The sequence below is a fragment of the Mchenga conophoros genome, linkage group LG1 (assembly GCF_057382185.1).
Source record: "Mchenga conophoros isolate Kocher_MC1m ecotype Shallow Benthic linkage group LG1, M_conophoros_male_GT1.1, whole genome shotgun sequence".
In the NCBI taxonomy this organism is placed as follows: Eukaryota; Metazoa; Chordata; class Actinopteri; order Cichliformes; family Cichlidae; genus Mchenga; species Mchenga conophoros.
Window position 1 is genome coordinate 29547622 of NC_140526.1, and position 6493 is coordinate 29554114.

The following is a 6493-nucleotide window of genomic DNA, read 5'->3' on the forward strand; positions in this document are numbered from 1 at the left end:
TTCTCAGCTGTCTATGTGTGGAAAAATTTAGGGTGAACAGGTCGAAGCAAACTAAAAGTGCAAAGACAGTGTTTGTGTGGGGCACTGTGGGTCATGCTCCTGATGCTGCGAGATGGTTTGAAACTCTACTGAAGTTTAAAAAGTGCGCTTATGCCGCAAGCTTCTTGGATTTGAGCAAAGTAGGAATTGTTAAGGTTCAAAATATTGGGGATGGAGACAAGAGAAAAAACCACAATAACAACACTGGTCCGGCCGGGTTGAGTCAAACGATGATTTAATGATCACACACGTGGGAGATGGACACTGATGCAGACAGCCTCAAAATCTCAAAATGGTGGAGCATTGCTCAAACTTTTATAACCTCTGGTGCCTCCACCTTATCATAAAAAGCCTAAACATTCACATGCTCTCTCTCACACAGCGCCTAAGCTACGACCTTGGCTCCCTGTTTATCTGCTCCTGCTGAAATGGGGCAGAAAACTCCAGCACACTCTGTTCTCTTCTACTCAGACAAATTAGACAATAACCTTCTGCGAACAGTATTTCTTATAACTCAGCAATATAATGCATCATAAAACAATATCATTCATTCACAACAAGTCAGCAATTTAATGTAATGCAAATCAGTTTAACTAATGCAATAGTTATCAGCTTCTTCTAATTCAGGAGAATAATGCAAACTAAAACTACATAATAATTCACAATCTTTAATTAGGGGTATAACATGGCATAAAATAATATCATAATTTTACAATTCCCCCTGATGAGGTCATTAGAATAATGACCTCACAAACACCCTGTAGCCCAGTGTGGCCGGGTTCATCTCTTCTCACTCCTGAGGTCCTTTGTCCCCCTGAGGGGCAAACCATATGTAAGATGACCTCTGTGTTTGCGCAAGTCAGGTGCAAGACAAACTATTACTACAAGGATAGCAGGTCCAGATGACACTCCCCTGTTCTCCCACAGCTTTATTTGGTGTTCCCTTATACCATTCAGACGTAGACTAGAACCTCTGTCCGAAGAGCTCTTAACCTTTATTTTATTGCTGCAGCTACCAGTGTCGTCCAGTTGGGTGATCCTCTGCTCTTAATTCTTCAACCTTAGGGGTTAGACAACCCTTCAGTCGTAACACAGATCAGGGGATTATTCTGCTCCGATTTCAAACAACGATCTGTGTATTCTCCAGAAAAAGGAACAGGAAGGTGTCCCCTTTTTGCCCAAAAGCCTCTCGAACTTCGTTGGTCTGGTGTTCCCGGATTTCCGCCAACCCCTTCATGGTTATTGCTGTGTTTATGGGATCCATCCTTTTGTGGTGACTAGCTGGAGCCCAAACGCCATGACCCTTGGACCCAGTTGATGTCTCGGCAGTCACTGTGTCTGACTCTGCTACGGAGGATCCTCGCATCTCTGTGACCTCGTCTGGTGTCTGTTCCTTTCTCTGTAAGAGACAGAAAACCAAAACACCTCTCTTCCTAACCCTAATAATCTAATGTTCTTATCTACTGACCTTCTAGTGATTCAGAATTGGTCTAAAACATTCAGAATGTCCCAGGGACTTATTCTAATCATATCTTATGTGTGTGTAAGCATGTTTGCATTTAGCCCTCCGCACTCAAGGCATTTCTTACACTTTATCAGTCCGGACAGTCACGCCGAACGAAGCTTCTGACCTTCAAAAGGCCGAGTGCCAACTCGTTATAAGCACATTTGCAAGGTGTGTCTGAAAATTATTGAAACCCCTCTTTTTAACAAAAGACAAAAAATTAACAAATCTTCTAAACGCTATTCAGTTCATTTCAATGAGTAATGATTAAAAATGAAAGTGATAGTTTATGCTTTTTCACTGATTCTCTAAAAGGTCCGTCCTCTCGGACCGCTATTAGCTTAAGCTTTACCATTCCTAAATTATTAAAGACACAAATGAAGTTATAAAATGTTCAAATAATCCTTGTTTGATGTTAAAGCTCAACCTTCCCCCCCTTTTTTGACACATTCCAATGTGTCAAATCAACGGAGCTAGAACATTCAAAAAAAAGTTAGGCAGCTACAAAGTTTCCCAGACTCTTAAGGTGATCCGCGTGTAACGTTCTGACTCAGGTATTTAATATTTTAATAAATCTCGTTTAATTAACTGCCACTATTTAAACTAACCTTAAAGACATAATTTAAGAAAAGATCACAAAGAATAACATGATATCAGTGTTTTGTAAGCGCGTGCGGCCTTCTATGCTCGAAGCCTTTCCCCTCAATAGATCAGTCAGACATTCGCGCTGACTGTAGCTTTTAACCCTTATTAACTTGAGCACAACTCTACAATGAGCAACAAGTTGCAATATGTATAAAAATGATCATGGATACACCTGCAATGAAAAATTATATCATTATCCTAACACCTGTAAGTGGAAGATTCATCAGAAGTTATAACAATCACAGGAACACAGATGTTAGTATAAGGTCAAAAGCTTCAATAAATGATCATCGATGCAATGCTTGTTGCATGATTCTCATACAATAATAATGCTGACATTGAAAATAACAGTAAAACACCCCCTTTTGTCCCGTTTCACTTGACACCTAAACGTTTATAAATGCCTCTTTTATTCTTGATTTTATTTCCCCCTTTTCTCCCCTTACTGACCACAGCAGGGGGATCTTAGTTTTGAATCAGCCATGAATCCAGCTCACCTGATTCATCAGTGAGCTCCACCATCACTGGCGTCTGACAGGGTGGCGCTGCATACTCTTCCTTTAATATCACTATTTTCAACCTGTTAATGAGAGTGTTTAAACCTGAAGTCGACTACGTCCACAACAAGTCAATACAGCTGTAAATGTGGCCAATTATCAATCTATTACCAATCAATAACAACAGATAACTTCTATTTTATGCATGCTTTTAATCAACCACTCACCCACAGGATCTCCAATCCCAGGAAATGCCTTCTCCTCCTTTAATGAGTCTGTCCTCCTTCCATGCCCTGGTAACTGGTCCATCCAGAGCCATATAATCTCAAATATACATACGACAAGCCAAACCACACCTTGGTCACACCAACCCCCTTTCCACCCCCAAGATGTCCAATGCCATCCTAGTATGGACTGTCAAAAGTGGCTTTAACGCTGACTGTTCTGACAATCCATTTTATAACGTTCCTGGTCAGATTTGCCAATCTCTGCACCAGAGTTTTAAACGTTTCGCCATTTTCATTAGGTTTTATCTTTTATTTAGTTTCGACTCCAGATTTTCAATTTTTTGCCAGTTGTAATTAGTTTTTACCAATTCTTTGCTAGTTTAGTCTAGTTTTTATTTTCTGAAAATCCTTAGTTTCAATTTAGTTTTATTTGTGTTTTGCAAAAGTTAAGTGTAACAAAATCTCAGTTCCATCATATCAGTCATGCTCTTCTGGTTATCCTTGGGTGTTGAGACTAATAACTATTAACTCTTGCCACACCGAGTGGTCCTAATTTTGGTTAAAGTTAATTGATAACCTTTTGAAGGCGATTGTTTCACACCTTTATTTAGATGTCCCAGTCCTGTTATCTCGGGATACATCACGCTGCCTTATCTGGGGTTAGCTATTTTCTTGGGATGCGAGTTAAGTGGGTGAGCTCTTCAACGAGGGGGAGCGTGCTCCCCCTGATGAGGTCTTCTAGGTAAGCTAGGTTAACCTTCTTGTGTGAGCTTTTCAAGTGCACTTTTAAGGTTTGTGGGATTTTTTGTTTTATAAATGTCCCTCAAGACCCCCTGATGACCCAATAATTCATTTTTGCGCACTGTAGTACACATTTAGTTTTTTGCTTGTAGCTCTCATACTCTACTTGCCACTCCTCTAAGTCCTGATGTTTCTTAGAGAGGACAACAGAACCTTTAAAATTATATCCCATGTGTGGGGGTGTGGCCTTGCCAATTGTTTTTCCCACCTTTTCAAAATGGCTGGCGTGCCCACAAGCACATTTTATGGAAGAGAGAAAGGTAAGCTTAATATTTACATTTAAAATGTTTTGTTAAACTCAGATTTTTATTTTATTCAAAAAATAAACATCTGGTAAATAATTTCAGGGGTCTTTAAGAATTAGGCTCATTTACTTTCACAGGGAACATGACTAATTTATTAATGTGTGCTCTACACATTGGGACTTTATATTTATATTTATTTCACTTTTTCCTAATACCCAACTTTTGACAAAGGCGGAGAGAATTCTTAACACAATTATTAAGGGAGATTCAAACATAGATTTTTCAAAATATGAGAGGGTCAGGACCCACTAAAAGCCACAGAGAAGATTATCGAGATGCAGTGGCAGATGTAATAGAGAAAGACACAGGGCCACCTGAAATCTGTCGTCCTATCTGGTGCAAAACCAACATGTAGGAGAATCTGGAATTTTGATTTTGAGTTAAAAATAAAATATGGGTAAAATGCAGAAATCTTTTCCAGTAAAGTAAAAAAAATAAGTGTCGCAATTATAGTTGAATCCATAACACCTAATTGTTTCTACGAGATCACGTCGTTGCTGAGAGTTATCAGTGATCTCAATGTGTGAAAAAAACTCACAGTATCTGGGGTTTAAGCTCCTCTTAGCTGAGAAACCTGGGACAAACATGTGAACAAGACCTGAATAATACCAGTAATGAAGACTTCTCTCCAAAGATCAATAAAAGGAAGCCCCAATCTGATGAGAGTCTAGCAAAATATGGTTCACTCCACTTGCCTGAAATGGTTAGCAGTCCAAGGCATTTCAGTTGTAGAATGATTGGGTACCACAATGAAACAGATGTGAGATGAGGGAAGTGCCAAATGTTCCTTTGTGTCTCCAAATAAAATCAGTACTTCCTCAGATATCCTAAATAAATTGACTTTTGTGAAATAGACAGTTCAGTGCCATCACTTATTCCTAAACCAATAGTTTACAGCTAGTGAAGTGTCAGTGACTTCTGGGTTGGTCCCTGATCTTCATCTTATGAGATTGTTATTTTAATAACACTTGATTCATTTAAAAGAAAAAAGAAAAAAAAGAAAAAAGAAAAAACGAAAATATTTTCTCCCTGTTTTTTCTTATTCTCTGGGTCTCAGGAGGACATTACGTCCCTCTCCACTACAAGACTCTTGTTATGTCTACAAAACAGTCATATTAAAATCATCCTCAATTCTATTCTGGCGCTGTCTCCCGACTTTTCCTGACCTGATTCTGCGCGTGAACGGAGCAGCAACACAGACGACTCGACTAACGTACTACCTTAATTTCACTATAGCAGGGCACGCACACATCAATGCAACCAGACACATTTTGCTATAAATCCAGTTAATTTTAGTTAGTTTTGTGAACATTCAGTACAGTTTTAGTTAGTATTTATTTTTTTTTTGATTTTATTGCCGTTAACGCAAATTTTTCCACTTCTACTTTTCGTTATTTCATTTGTTGTCTTTAATAATAATAATAATCTCCTCTGCACCCTTGAATAAACACCATTAACATGATCAACCTTTTGCTGCTTGTTACTTCACCATCTTATTGAATCAAATACTTCATGCTTATGTGGTTTACGACATTATATTTATCTAAATCTCCACTTTGTGTCTAAATGTTTGAAGAATTTTTGAGGGTCAAATTTTGAGAATTTGACCATAGTGAAAGTTATGACGTTATCACCCCCTTTGGGGATGACCTTTTTCCAGTTTTGATGATATTCCTCCCCGTTCTTTATTTTTTTTTCAAGTACCCCTCTTCGGTGGCGAGAAACTGTTGGTGTGATCAAGCGGGTGCTGTAAAAACAAAAGCTCAGGACAGAACAGTCACCAGTCATGTACTTCATTCAAAATTAACAAATATCAAGCTTCATATTGATCCTCTGAGTGTAATGGTACATTTTAATTTGCACTTCTAAAAACAATATTTTCTTTATTTTACTCTTGTTCTTGTGCAGCACCACCCCTCAGCACATGCCCCTGTTATTTTATCTTACTTTTAAATTGTTGACTACTTCAAGAGAGCGCCCAAAAGACGGGGACCAGTGTTTATCATTACATATCTCCATTTTGAGTGTGGCTGTCTATCATTCCCCTCTTTTTCATAGACCTCGGTGGAGGGTTTTTTGTTTGTTTGTTTTTTTCTAAAATTAATTGACTCTCTATAGTGACCCACTATGGTTAATAATAACATGCTCAATATAATGTAATACCTTAATTAAAACACAGCTACTAAAACACAATTTCCTTAATGCAAACATCAGTAGCTCAAAATTAGCAACCAAAGGGTTCAGTCTGCAGTTCACACTGCTGTGAAGCTACAGCTCTTTAGTCTCTGTCATTCTTCTGTTCTTGCAGACAAAACAAAGCAAAACAAAACATCCACCCTTCTTTTACAGGCTGGGTGAATTGTCTGTGGACATTCAATAATCCTAAAGTCAGCACCGTTTTTGTCTCAGTATCAAGTCAGTTAAACTTTTAGTCGTCAGTCATATGCATACATCCACACACATTCATACCAAAAG